The 15,969-nt window shown below is 35.0% G+C and overlaps 1 non-coding gene across 1 annotated transcript; it reads right to left on the bottom strand.

Moving 5' to 3' along the window:
• Positions 1 to 335: 335 nt before the first annotated feature.
• LOC113758324 lies at positions 336 to 442 on the bottom strand. The gene has a single exon (XR_003466667.1). It is a non-coding gene; the product is annotated as a small nucleolar RNA R71 (small nucleolar RNA).
• Positions 443 to 15,969: the final 15,527 nt, after the last annotated feature.

Raw genomic sequence — 15,969 nt, 5'->3', positions numbered from 1 at the left:
GAACACAAGGATCTCAAACAAGCATAGTAAGGCCTACGGTAAATGCTAACAATTTTGAGATTAAACCATCACTTATCCAAATGGTTCAACAATCTCAATTTGGAGGTAATGCAGTAGAAGATCCTAATACACACTTAGCTACATTCTTGGAAATTTGTGATACAATTAAAATGAATGGAGTTAGTGATGATGCCATAAGGCTAAGATTGTTCCCATTTTCATTGAGAGATAAGGCCAAACTTTGGCTACACTCTCATGCTCCTAATACTTTCACTGGATGGGATGAACTATCAAGAGCATTCTTAAATAAGTATTTTCCACCAGGTAAGACTGCTAAGTTTAGAATGGATATCACTAGTTTTAGCCAATTGGAAGGAGAATCATTATATGAGGCATGGGAAAGGTTTAGAGATTTGCTTCGGAAATGTCCACATCATGGACTGCCGGAATGGTTAATCATACAAACCTTCTATAATGGTTTAGTTTTTTCTACTAAAACTATGATCGATGCAGCTGCAGGTGGAGCTTTAATGGGTAAATCACCCCAAGAGGCTCATAATTTGATAGAAGAAATGGCAGCAAATAACTACCAATGGGCCAATGAGAGAGGTAATACAAGACGTCACGCAGGTATGATCGAAATGGACACTCTCAATATGTTGAGTGCTCAAATGAATAATGTGATGAAATTGCTAATTAGACAAGGTGGAGTTGGTCCAAGTTCATCTAATGCACATGTAGCATGTTGTTCTATATGTGGAGGTGAACATGATAGTAATGAGTGTGTTGATTCTGAACAGGTACAATTCGTCAATAATTACAATCGTAATGCTCAAAATAACCCCTACTCGAATACTTACAATCCGGGGTGGAGAAATCATCCAAACTTTGGATGGAAGGATCAAGGAAATCAACCAAGGCCAACCAATCCACCGGGATTTCAATCAAGGCAACAACAAGCTGAAACTAAACCTGGTTGGGAGATGGCAGTGGAAAAGCTTGCAAAAGTTACCTCGGACAGATTTGAGCGAGTAGAAGGAAGGTTGGACCAACTCACTACAATGTACAGGAATGTAGAGGTCCAAATTGGTCAAATTGCTAGTTCTTTGAATAATCGAAATCAAGGAGAATTACCTAGCAAAACAGAGGTCAATCCTAAGGAGCATGTGAAAGCCATTACTCTTCGTAGTGGTAGACAATTAGAAGATCCTCCAGTGAAGGAAGTTGAGAAAGATGAGAATGAAAAACAAGAAGAAAAGCAGAGGAACCAAGAGGCGATTGTGGAGGAAAATAGTCGGGAGAATCCAAGAGAAAAGCAACCATCATCTTCCACTACCATTCCAATACCCCCTGCGGTTCCATTTCCACAAAGATTAAAGCAAAATAAGTTTGATAAAGATTTTGAAAAATTTGTTAAACTTTTCAAACAATTGCACATTAACATTCCTTTTGCCGATGCTATTTTGCAGATTCCATCTTATGCGAAATTTCTCAAGGAAATCATGACTAGAAAAAGAAAGTTGGAAGACTGCGAAACAATAGCATTAACGGAGGAATGTAGTGCAATTATTCAAAATAAGCTACCACCGAAGTTGAAGGATCCGGGGAGTTTTTCTATACCTTGCACCATAGGTAACGTTGATTTTTCTAAGGCATTGTGTGATCTTGGTGCTAGTGTATCATTAATACCTTTAACGGTGGCTAGACAATTGGGTTTGCATGAGCTTAAACGCACTAATATCACTTTGCAACTAGCGGATCGGTCTATTAGATATCCATTGGGAGTGTTGGAGAATGTATTGATAAAAGTTCAAAAATTTATCATTCCAGTGGATTTTGTGGTATTAGATATGGAAGAAGATATATCTATGCCAATTATTCTAGGTAGACCATTTCTAGCTACTGCAGGTACTATTATTGATGTAAAAAATGGCAAACTTAAGTTTCAAGTAGGTGAAGAAGAGGTAGAATTTAATTTGAATGAAATGGAAAAATACCCTTCTTTTACCGATCATGCTTATTCTATTGGCACAATTGATAAACTAACCCAAGAGATGAGTCAAGTCAACTTTGACTTAGATCCTCTTGAGTATTGTTTAATGAGTTTAGGTAAGCAAGAAGATGTTTGTGAAGAAATTGAAGAATTGGCCAAATACTTGGATTTTCAAGCACCTTATAAAAGGGGTAATTTGTATGAAAGTCTTGGCCAAGGAAAAGGGTTTTCACAACCTTCAGAAATTGAACCTCCAAAGTTAGAGCTCAAGCCACTTCCGACTCATCTAAGGTATGAATTTCTTGGAGAAAATAAAACTTTACCTGTAATTGTTAGTGCTGACCTTGATGATGAACAGTGTGCAAAGTTGTTAAGAGTTCTAAGAAGGCGTAAGAAGGCAATTGGATGGACAATTTCAGACATTAAAGGTATAAGTCCTTCTATATGCATGCATCGAATTTTATTGGAGAACGGTTGCAAACCAGTGGTGGAAACACAAAGAAGACTCAATCCAAACATGAAAGAGGTGGTAAGAAATGAAATTCTTAAATGGCTTGACGCAGGTATAGTTTTTCCTATCTCCGATAGTGTTTGGATTAGTCCAATTCATGTGGTACCAAAGAAAGGTGGAATGACTACAATCGTGGGTAAAAATGATGAATTAATTCCATCTAGACTTGTGGTAGGGTGGAGAGTGTGTATCGATTATCGTAAGTTAAATACGGTAACAAGAAAAGATCATTTTCCCCTACCATTTCTTGATCAATTATTGGAGCGAATAGCCGGATATGAATTTTACTGTTTTCTTGATGGTTTTTCAGGATATAATCAAATAGCTATAGCTCCAGAGGATCAAGAGAAGACCACATTTACATGTCCTTATGGCACTTTTGCCTTTAGAAGAATGCCATTTGGGTTATGCAATGCTCCCGCAACTTTTCAACGATGCATGATGGCTATTTTTTCTGATTATATTGAGAAAATTATGGAGATATTTATGGATGATTTTTCTGTGTATGGTTCATCTTTTGATCAGTGTCTTCATAATTTGGAATTGATTTTGCAGAGATGCGAGGAAACAAATCTTGTACTGAATTGGGAGAAATGTCATTTTATGGTAAAAGAAGGAATTGTTTTAGGACACAAGATTTCCTCCAAGGGAATTGAGGTGGATCAAGCCAAAATAGAAGTCATCGAAAAATTGCCACCCCCAAGCAATGTCAAGGGGATAAGGAGTTTTTTAGGACATGCTGGCTTTTATAGACGTTTTATTAAAGATTTTTCTAAAATAGTAAAGCCATTATGTGATTTATTATGTAAAGATACTCCTTTTCAATTTGATGACAATTGTTTGGTTGCATTTGAAAGGTTGAAGAAGGAATTGATTTCGGCCCCAATTATAACTTCGCCTGATTGGTCACTACCATTTGAATTGATGTGTGATGCAAGTGATTATGCGGTTGGAGCAGTTTTGGGACAAAAGAAAGAAGGACGGTTGCACGTCATTTACTATGCTAGCAAGTTGCTAAATGAAGCACAACTCAATTATGCAACCACAGAAAAAGAGCTATTGGCAGTGATATTTGCTTTGGATAAATTTAGATCTTATCTAGTAGGATCTAAAGTTATTATATATACGGACCATGCGGCTCTTAAATATTTGTTACATAAAAAAGATGCAAAACCAAGACTAATTCGGTGGATTCTTTTATTGCAGGAATTTGATGTGGAAATAAAAGACAAAAAGGGAACAGAGAATCTAGTAGCGGATCATCTATCACGCCTAGAATATATTCCAGTCAAGGATCAAGTTCCTATTCAAGAGAATTTCCCGGATGAGTTTGTCCTAGCAATTATCAATTCTCCATGGTATGCTGATATTGCTAATTTTTTGGTAAGTGGAGAGATTCCAAAGGGAATTAATTACCATCAAAAGAAGAAATTCTTACATGATGTCAAAAGTTACTTTTGGGAGGAACCATTGCTGTATAAACATTGTGCCGATGGTATGGTACGTAGATGTATTCCCGAAAACGAGGTACATAATATTTTATATCATTGTCATAACCTTGAAACAGGTGGACATTTTAGCACCTCAAAAACTGTGGCAAAGGTATGGCAATCAGGGTTTTATTGGCCAACTATGTATCGAGATGTTCGGGAATATGTTAAAAGTTGTGATGCATGCCAAAGAACTGGAAATATATCTCGAAAGAATGAAATGCCCCTAACTACCTTCTTAGAAGTTGAATTATTTGATATATGGGGTATAGACTTTATGGGACCATTTCCAAGATCTTTTAATAATAAGTACATCTTAGTAGCAGTGGATTATGTTTCTAAATGGGTAGAAGCAATCGCTTCACCTACTAATGACTCTAAGGTTGTACTCCGATTCCTTAAAAAGAACATTTTTTGTAGATTTGGCATACCTAAGGCCATAATAAGTGATGAAGGAAAACATTTTTGTAACAAACAACTGGATTCCTTATTGTTTAAATATGGTTGTAGGCACAAGACATCACTCCCGTACCATCCTCAAGCCAATGGACAAGCGGAGCTAGCTAATCGTGAGATAAAGCTCATTTTGGAGAAAACTGTGAATAAATCACGCAAGGATTGGGCTACAAAGCTAGATGACACACTATGGGCTTACCGAACGGCATTTAAGACTCCCTTAGGGATGTCGCCGTATCGTTTAGTCTATGGAAAAGCTTGTCACTTACCTGTAGAGATTGAACATAAAGCTTATTGGGCTATTAAAGCAATTAATATAGATTTTAATCTTGCAGGTGGAAGGAGATTACTTGAGCTGAGTGAATTGGAGGAACACCGGTTACATGCATATGAAAATGCCAAAATTTACAAAGAAAAGATCAAATATTGGCATGACAAGCACATTATTCCTAAACAATTTCAGGTAGGGCAAAAAGTGCTTTTATTCAATTCACGCCTGAGGTTATTTCCAGGAAAATTGAAGTCAAGGTGGTCTGGACCATTTGAAGTCACTCAAGTATTTCCCTATGGAGCGGTTGAAGTGGCAAATTCAAGAAATGAAAGGTTTAAGGTCAATGGACAACGATTGAAACCTTACTTGGCAGGTGAAATCGTACCCAAAGGACTCATATGTCTTTTGGGCGACTCTTCTTCAATTTAAGAAACTGAATGTGTGAGTCGAGCCAACGACTATAAACAAAAGCGCTAATTGGGAGGCAACCCAATATTTAGGTTATATTTGTTAACTTGGTGTGATTTTGTGGTTTGAATCAATGTTTTAGCTAAATTGTTGTTTTTGTAATGTAGGGTTGGCAATTGAAGGCAAGGATGACCAATTGAGTACAAAAAAGGCGAACTTTGATCAAACAACTCAACCCCTCGATTTGCGTTAAAGGTGTTTTTGATTCATTATAAAGGGGTAAAATGCATGTTTTTAATGTTTTACATTTGTTCCAGCCATTAAAATTGGCAAACAAATGATCTATGATGCATTTTGAGTCATTGGGGTACCTTTTGTAATTTTTCAAAAGTTGAAATTCTGCTAAAAATCGAAGCAGAAAACGCGACTACAAGTCGCGTTTCTAGGAATCGCGTTTTCAATTCTGCACCTGCAGAACATAAAACGCGACCCAAAGTCGCGTTTTAATGGAAGTCGCGTTTTCAAGCCTGGATCAAGACTCAAAAACGCGACTTCAGAAACGCGACTCGAAGTCGCGTTTTCCATCACAGTCGCGTTTTCATTCCTGCAAGATTTGTGCAGGAAACGCGACTTCAAAAACGCGAGTTGAAGGCGCGTTTTTAGTCGCGTTTTCCGTATCTGAATATAGCCTTCAGAAACGCGATTTCAGCCTTTCTTCTTCACTTCTCCAATTTTTCCAGCCGCGTTTTTCCCTCTTCCTTCTACCCAACTCACAAATTTTCATTTATACTCCATAATCTTGCTAGAAATCATCACCCCAACACCTTTTGAGCTTCATACAACCTTTTTAACCGATTAAAATCCAAGAAAAACACCTAAAATCAGGTTTTTGAGGGATTGAAGGTTAGGGTTCTTAAACTCTAATTTCTTCAATTGGAGGTCAATTGGAGGTTGTTTCATAGGGCTTTTTGCATTTTTAGCATCACCAAACATCCTTCTATGTGATTGAGGTAAGTTTCTTCATCAAATCTTTTGATTTTAGAAGTTCATATTTTTTATCCTGAGCTATCTGACATCTTTTAATTTCGAAAATTTGATGAGGTTCATGGCTATTTTTGATTTTATTCATGATTATTATGATTGTTTAAGCATGTTTAAATGTTTAAATGTAGCAATTTATTGGTTTTCAAGTACTTTAAAATTCACAATTGCTATATTTAGATGAAATTGGAAAAAGGAACTAGGATGTTTTCGAGCCATTGGTGATGTTAAATTATGGTTAAAAATGGTTAGTTGATGATGTTTAAGCATGTGCATTGTGTATAGTGAGTAATTTGGTTGATTTGGGGAGTTAATTAGTTTAATTTTTGCCTAAACATGATTATAGCTAAAAGCATATTATTATTGTTAATTCTAAATAGTTATAATCATAATTGTTCCTATTTTCACTAATTAAATTATAATTGATACATATCTTGTGTAATTTGGTGATTTTGGGCAACTTTAGGCATAAAATATGTCTTGTACGATCATTGAATGATTAGAACTTGAGCAATTGTATTTGAGGTTATTTGGATTAATGCTGAACTTTTGTTGCCAAATAATGAGTTGTAGTACATGTGGATAATTGAAATATTTTTTAGGTACTATGCCAAGGGGAAGAAGAGCGGTACTTTCATCCTCTAGTAGTGAGGAGAGGGAGGTTAATGAAGAGATGGAGGTGACTGAAGAGGATCATTCACCTTCTCCTCCACCAGTTAACCGTCGACCTGGTGAGGGCACCTCCCGTGAAGCGGGTAGATCGATTTTTGACAGTGCTAGGTTCAATACTCGCAGGAATCAAGAATGGCATGAGGAGCGTGCTAATTTGGAGTTCCTGTTTGAGATGCATGTGAATCCAACAGTTGAGATGATGTACAACATCTCAGAGGCTTTTGCTCAGCTAGGATGGGCTCCTATTCTCACCCTTCCAAACCATTACTACCCAGACTTGGTGCGCGAGTTTTACGCCAACATTGAAAGTAAGGCGCGCCATAGTGGAGAAATAGTTGAGTCCTGGGTGCGTGGAAGACGAATCACCTTGTCACGGCAAGATTTGGCTGCTATTTTGGGGTGTATGGATGACGGACGTCCAGTAGACTTGAAGAAGGAGTTTGTTCCCCCGAATAGGAGGTGGGATCCCTCATTGGCCATGGCTAGGTTTGGTCTCGAGTACCAACCTTTTCGCTCTACCAGAAAGGAGACTATATTGGCGAATGTATTCGAACCTCGTCATCGTCTTATCATTTACATGATGGCTCACAATGTCATCCCAAAGAAGACGGGGCACACGGAGGTCCGCAAGAGCGATATCTACTTCTTGGATTACATGTTCCATAACCGGACATCTCCATATGCTCGGATTTCATTGCCTAACATCATCATCAGCCACATTAGGTCTACGGCGAGGCGTAAGACAACTTCCTTCAAACTATCATTTCCTCGTCTACTGACTTTAATCTTTCCCCGTTTTGAGGTTCCCTTGGAAGGCATGCGGCGGGAGTATGTTCCACCACGTGCTGAGATGACTATCACTACTCTTCGCCGCCTTGGTATTGGCACGGGAGACATTCCACGCCCTGTTCAGGAGCGGAGACAAAAGGCTAGACATGGTCGGGATGAAGCTGGACCTTCTACTGCAGCACCACCTCCTCCTCCACCACAAACTAATTGGCAGCGACTTTTTGATCATATGGAGGACTTTGCATTCCAGTTCGCTGACGTTAGGAATCGTCTAAGCCGAATTGAAGATCATTTGGGCATTCATCCACCGCCCAATCGTGATGCACAGGATGACGATGATGCTGAGGGCGATGACTGACTTGGCACACTGCAGAAGCTATCTTTAGTTGATGAACTTGCTTGCCTAATTATCTTAACTTGTGGAACTTAAGATGTTTAACTTCATTTTATTTTTCTGTTTTCTATGTGGTAGGTACTTGTATTTTGACAGTGGTTCGTGATTAGTGGCTGATAAGGATCTCAGCCATTGACTTGGGGAGTACTTCTTTCTTTTCTTTTCTTCTTTTGTTTCATTTCTTTCCTACACATTGAGGACAATGTGTAATTTAAGTGTGGGGGGAGAAATATGTGTGATACTTGTGGTTTTAGTTGTGTTTGATATAATTCTTGTGCTTAAATGGTGTTTCTTGTGGTTGCTGGCAGGGAGTTTTAGTCCACTTTTAAGGGGAGATTCTGTCAAAATTTTTCCAAAACCTTATACACATATATGTTATTAACTATAATAAATAAATAAAATGTTGTCACTTATCCTTTTAAAATAAATATATGCGGTTTTGATACTTCTTTTCTCATGAAATTTGGAAATGATTTTTATGTGATTATAATTTTTACATCTATAGGAAAGTATATCTAGTAAAATGGAGAAAATTATGCCTACATTTTGTATATTTGATGAAAATTCTTCTTTTTATCTAATTTTATAAGATAAGAAATTAATATGGTTAATAAGTGTCATACTCTTCTCATGATTACTCTTAGAGGGAATTTTATTATATATATATATATTGAAAAAAAAAAAGGGTTGTTCGACTCCAATGATTCTCATACCGAGTAACCGGGGGTTGGCATCTACAAATGTCGACATTCGCGTAAAAAGGTACTTGAATTAAGAGTATGCAAAGCAACTTGAGTATGTGAAATGTTGAGTAACCGGGGATCTGCATCTAAAAATGTTGATCTTCGCGTCAAAAGGCATTTTTCACAACTTAAGTAATATTTAACCCTTAAAATATATAAAAAAAATAATAAATAAATAAATAAATAAATAAATAAAAATTAATTAAATCCCTCTTTAAGAAAAATAAGAAGTTGATCATGAGATTAGTTAGCATTTTTATTGACTATAGGAGTTGCTTGCTTGCGAAATTGGATAAAAATAAGAAGTTGAGTTGAATTGGTAAAATTATGGTATACTTGGCTCTTCTTTGCTTGATATTATGAGTACTTGAACTTAATGGAAAGATCACATAAGAGTTATTTACCTTGATTCAAGGAAATGGAGTTGAAATACTACATATGTTTATTTTCAATTTTTTTGGATCATTGATGGTTAGAATTTTATATTGCTTGAGGACAAGCAATGATTCAAGTGTGGGGGTATTTGATAAGAGTTTATTTTACGTATTTTTAAGTGCATTTTATTAGTTAATTTTGAGTTGATTATTTAGTTTTATAAATAAAATAAAGAGGTTTTTGGTAAAATTATATATTTTTGGTAAAAGTGGATAATATTGCATTTTTAGTGATTTTAATGGTAAAACCTTCATTTTTATGCAGGAATGATGACTCAATCACCAAAGGATGGCAAATGAGGTGAAAAATAGAGATTTGGTGATGAAATTAAGTGGTGAAAAGAAAAATGAAGTGAAAAACGTTCAAATGAAGAATTGCACTTCAAGTCAGTTTTGACACTCTTCAGTATTTTGACCATATCTGGAGCTACACTTATCGGATTGAGGTGATCTTTATACCATTTTAAAGCTAAGAAAGAGACCTACAATTCGTATGAAGACATCGAAATCCATTTCTGCCATCTTCATGGGCAAAACGTTGGAATACAGAAGCTGCATTCTGTGGTCGGAAGTTAAAACAGAGGTTTGAACAGGTGACAGTATTTCGATCATATCTCAGGGTACAAAGCTCCGATTTGGATGATTCTTGAAGCATTGGAAAGCTAACTCAAAGGGCTACAACTTTTGTGTTTTGCACAAAAGCTAGTTCGGCCTGCATCATGGAGAAAATTGCAGTTGAAATAAGGCCAGAGTGAAAACGCGAGTATACAAAACGCGAGTTATGCCGCGTTTTGTGTAGGCGCGTTTTATAGCCGAAATTCTGCAATTTGACTCAGTCAATTCTCTTGTGTTCATACCACTTTCCAGCTATAAGATGCAAGGGAATTCGGTGCACATGCTTCTGCAATAAAAGAGAAGACCAAATGAGTGTGGACAAAAGGAAACATCATATCTTTGACTTCTTTTTACAAAATCTGAGTGGAGGAAATTATGAAGTGAGAGGAATGGAATTTCTACCACCTTTTATGCAGAAATATGGGGAGAGGTCTGGGATCGATTCGTAGCTTAGCTTCTTACAGAAAATCATATTCTCTCTACCTAGGACTTGCAAGGGGCAATTGGGATTTCATCTTGTAATCATCTAAGTTCAAGACAAAGGAGATTTTTGGAAGGCTTCACCATATCTTGGCTAAGACTTTCTTTACTCTGTTTGTATTTGTAATTCATGATGATTTACATTAATGAAGTTATGAGTGTTTTATCATTCATGAGTAGCTAATTTTCTTTATCTAGGGAGTAGATGAAACTTATGGCCAAATGATATGAAGTGATTGTTATTCATTCTTGTTATGTCTTGTATTAACTTATCTACTTGTGTATGTTGGATTACTTGTTGTTGCTTGATCACCAATAGCAGGTTTATAGTTATTTTTATTCATGGAGAAATGGTAAAAATAATGGAATGACACAAGTAGAACTTGAGTTGTATATTCATGAGAATAGAAATACGTTCAAGTGGATGAAATCTGCATTTCATGTGTGAATAAGAACAGATTTAGTATTTACCAAGAGATTAGGACAAACTAATCTGTTTTAACCCATTATTATCATGAGAATGTGATTTTGGTATTTCTGGAAATGAATCCTTGGTTAAACAAGAGCAGTAACAAGTGTTGAATTAATTCATTTTAGATCTTTTGTGTCATAAGTGGAATCTACATCCCTAGATCTTAATATTTAGTGAATTCTACTTCCCTTGAGATATTGCATTTATCTATTTAAGAATTTTTGTAGTTGAATTAAAATCTGAAGTTTCTGCTCAAATTAATTGTGAGTCTAAATAATAGAGTAAATTAGTATCTAATAATTGTTTTAAATTGCTCCTCGTGGGATCGACCCGATACACATCTCGTACTACAATTGCGACCTGTATACTTGCAGTCCAACGGGTGTAAATTCGGAATTAAACTTGCACTTAAAGTAAAAACCCGTCACTCACATCCTCCGTTGCGAAAAGATGATGAGTTTCACCCGAAAGATGCTTTTGAGAAGGAGTGATATTTGATTCTTTTGTTTCGAAGGGTATGGTGGAGATGACGACTCAGGGTTTCATGGTTTTTTTTCCCTTGTTTAATCTCTAATTTTGTGATTGGGTTATTGTTTTAGTTGATAACCGGTTATAGAGATTAAGTTTTTCTGCCCGATTAATCGGTTAACTAATTAAATATGATCCGAGTTGGGTTGCTTCAGGATTTGGTTTATAAAGGGACACTTGGCAAGATTAGAAAGATGTGAGACAGAGTGTAGTATACAGGATCCGTTGCACTCAAAAAGCAACTTCTATTAGCTTGTAACGTACTACAATTTCGTGGAGTTGAAAACAACTCCAATGTTTGTGTGTGAAAACGTACCACAATTTTTTGTGGATAAACAATACCAAGATGTATGGACAACAAGAACCTTTATGCATGTTAGCATAATTTCATGCATGGCACGTGTAATTGTTCCTTCTAGGAAATTTGCTTACTTTTATTTTATTGGAGTATGATTAATTTCTGTCGGTTAGAATTTTGACAAAGTACATCGGATCCAGAAATCAACACCAAACAAAAAGATAAATAAATAAGCATTACAATGCATCTACCCACAAGGAGAAAAGCAACGGGTATTATTCATGTAGGAGAAAAAAAAAAGTGGGGTAACTTGAGACGAACAACTGAGAATGTAATAAAAAAAAAGGAAACTGTTTAAGTAGTATGAATGTTAGATGAACTTATAATATTAGGTCATGAATTCAAGTCTAACCATATGTATTTTTTTTCATTAATAAGTTAGTATTTAGGTACCATTTTGGGTACAGCGAACAAAATAATCATAATAATAGTATGATGATGATAGATGATGTATTAATGATATATTCCTTTACAAATTTTACTTGTATTAGGTTGAAATTAACTTACCCAATTATGTTCTAAATTAGACACTTCTTTTATACGACTCTTAATAGCTAGTTCCAAGGCCATTGGCATCTTTCAAATTTCAATCCTACGAATGTTAGAGCATTAGACTAACCTTATCATCAACTCAAATTTCTCCCAACAATCTTTGGTTCTCTGAGATAACCCTATTCACTGGACATGGACAAGACTGATAAGATATTAATTGGCTGTCTGGGCTTAATGTCATTGGTTTTGTTATCTCTGTTGGGTTTCGGGGAAGTAGTGGATTTTTTTTTCTAGTCACCAAGCACATCTCCCAAACTTGAACCTAGACGGAGTTTTCCTACAAAAACACCAATTTGTCATCTTCCAATCATGTATTAATGGCTGATTGGGATTTTACATTTTCCATCAACAACACCAATGAGTTTGGCTGGTCTTGTGGGTTCAAACCCTCAATATATTTTGATGCTTTTAACAAATGCCGCGATGACTATGTTGATGAATCCCAAATTATACATATGGCTGTCTTGATTCCAACATTTTTGCAAGGTGGAAAAAATTAGAAAATTTTTACGGCTGTCTTATAAAATTCCCTTGTACTCTAAACTCTAGAAGAAGCGAATTTTTCCCAGTTCTGTAGATTCGATCACACTCCCGCTATATACAAAAATTTATATTTTATTTGAGAAGGTATTTATTATTGAACAGACTCGACACTTGTCATATAGATGCATGGGAATTTTAATTGTATTCGGTGCTGACATCTTTCACTCTGGAGAATGAAAAGCGACTAAACCCGTGGTGAGTCTAATATTTGAATCAGCAAGTGTTTGAGTGAATGTAGTAAATTATATGTCTATTATAAAAAAAAATCTTACGTTTAAATTAAGTTTGTCTCCAAAGTTTAGTTTAGTTGGTATGGTTATTTAGTGAATGTGAGCTCTACATCTCTAATTTGACTCTCAAACTTCATTTTTTTATTTCTTTTATTTGTAAGATTTGGAATTTGTCCTTGAACTAGAAAAAAAAAAGTAAGATCTAGAGTTTTTTTTTAAACAAAAAAATGGTTTTATCTCAAATTGAAAGTAGCAAACTATACTCCAATTACAAATGGAATATTTGTCTGTCGTCCTATTCTAAAGGCAAGAGGAAATCGAATTGGATTATATTAAGAAGTTAGAAGAAAAAAATCATCTTGTTTTTAAACACTTTCCTACTTTGCTTCAATTCTCAAACCCCCCCTCCCCCCTTTTTTCATGACATTGCCTCTTACGCAATGGCATAAAAAAAATATACTACATTCTGTTGCTCGTAAATCTGTGTATGATGATTGTTTGTGGAATAAATATCTGGCTGGGATTTCATTTGCTTTATAGCCCGACCTTCAACATAGAATCTACAACCCTCCAAAATATTAAAATGTCTTCTGACCATACAACTGGTGATTGTGTGTGCGTTAATCCCAATATTGTATGTGTGTTAATCCCATAGATGTTATGCTTACATTCTTTGATTAAAAATGAAGAGGTTTCCTCTGTCTTGATAAAATAGTCTCAAAAAAGCCCTACTTTTAACTTTTTAATTAGGTGTTATATTTTGTTTCAAACCCCAGATACTTGAGGAAAAACAAATGCTCGAGAAATTCACAATATATTTTAGACATTATCAACTTAGAAAAATCTTCCGTAATTGAATGCTGTTCTTTTCTTATTTAATTCATTGGTAGAGTGCTCGTGAAATGCACGATAAATTTGCCATTGTGTTTCATCAGTACAAAAATAATCAAAGTAGCAATTTGTATCTGAAATCTTGAGACAAATGTTCGAATGAAACAAATGTACGTCCTATAACTTGTCGATTTATTTATTGACTACAAAACATACCTGCCTTTTTTTTTTAAGTGATACAATTTAGTAGGTACATAACATCTAAAAGATTAGAATACGCATAGAGGTCCATCAATTTCTACAAGAAATGCAGCAACTGAGATAGCCACCATTGTCAAAAATCGGGAGAATTTTTTCGAAAATTTATTGATACTGTATCAATTCAATCAAATTCAAGACATTCAAAAGTTTACGCAGATTGTTCTAAACAAGTAACACTGTAAAGGCTTTGTAGTTTAAATTTTGGGTTAATTTCACATACCTCCCTTGAGGTTTTTGACAATTGCAGAAAGCTCCCCTCAAGTTCTAAATATTACGCCTACCTCCCCTATTTTCACAATTTAAGTAACATTCTAGGCCCAAAAGGCTATACTTTTTCTCAAAATTTCTATAATGCCCTTGAGTTATAATTCACAACAAAAATGTAAAGGAAAAAAATGGTTCACAGTTTTAATTTCATTTATCTTTACTTGCTATCACTATTACCTACTCATCAACATCTAAATCACCATTAAATAAACACTTGTCTTTGTTATAATATTCCCCTTTTACCTAAAAATTTCTGATGTAGACCATTGTATCAACTATAAACGCTATATCAAAAATCTAAAAACTTACTTACAATTTCATATCAATATCAGATTTTACTTAATACACACCAATATTTATCAATATCCCTAAACTTCAATTCCACGGCTACCACCTTTTTAATACAAAATAATCTAAACCATCACTACTAATATCAATATCTAATATACTTCATTAACACCAAGTTCATAATCAATCAAATTCTCTCTATAGGAATAATATCAATAATTGTAAATCAAAAAAAGAAACACAATGTAGTTATAAATATATGCCAAGAACACTTTTTTCATGCAACTATAACAGTATAACATATATTTAGTTCTTATTCCACTTCCTATCCTTAATTTTTATTTTTTATCACTATCACTATCTTCATTTCCATCTAATTTGATTATGAAATTAGCACTTAATTTGTCATTTGACAATTTCAATTTGCTAATGCCTATCAAAAATTGGAAACAAAAATAGGCGCAAGGAAACTATTTAATAATAATGAAAAATTGAGAATTGGGAATAGATACCAAGATATGTAAGTATTGGTGGTTTGGTGTGTATAGTGATTTTATTAGTGGTGATAGTATACATTTGGTTGATAATAATAAATAAATGAGTTTGAAAGAAAAATAGATGTAGGAGGAAGAGGATAGATAGTTAAATGAGAAAAACTGTAGCTTGAATTATTGGTTGATAATAGATGAGAGAGTTTTAATATTTGATAGAGTTTTTCAATGATTTGACAATTAATGAAGGGCATTGTTCTCTTTTTATTAGGTCTCTGTAATTATGTAAATCTCGAGCGAGCCGAGTGAAATTGTCAAAAATCTCAGGGGAGGTTTTTGAAATTATCCCTTAAAATTTTGTCCATAGTAACTAATGTAGACTTTTGACTCAAATTAGGATATGATCCTGAGGTGGTTTTTTAATTTTTACTAAAAGACATTGGCATTAACATAATTTCTAGAAAATCTACTTCCATTTGGCATTAACATAATTTCTAGAAAAAATAGATTAAAAATTTTCAAAATCTATATTTCCCCAAAATTTGCCATACCATTTTGTTGTAGATAATGTCAAGCTAATTGAGAATTTAGCTTGATACCATTTTTTTTTTTTTTTTTTGCTTACAAGGGAAGAGGCCGAGCCTCTTAAACCGAAACTAGACATGGGTCGCAGCCCCAACAATATCCATTCCTAACAACACCCTAAGTTCTCCAGGCGGGTCCGTTATGAGCAACAATCCTAAAACCGGATTAATGCTCCATTTCACAAGCCAATCTGCACAACTATTGGCTTCTCTCCATGCATGCTAAAGATGACATTCCCAGTCTCTGTTGACATAATTCCTGATTTG

Source organism: Coffea eugenioides, unplaced genomic scaffold (assembly GCF_003713205.1).
Source record: "Coffea eugenioides isolate CCC68of unplaced genomic scaffold, Ceug_1.0 ScVebR1_480;HRSCAF=1165, whole genome shotgun sequence".
Classification (NCBI taxonomy): domain Eukaryota; kingdom Viridiplantae; phylum Streptophyta; class Magnoliopsida; order Gentianales; family Rubiaceae; genus Coffea; species Coffea eugenioides.
This window is presented reverse-complemented; position numbering and strand designations above follow the sequence as displayed.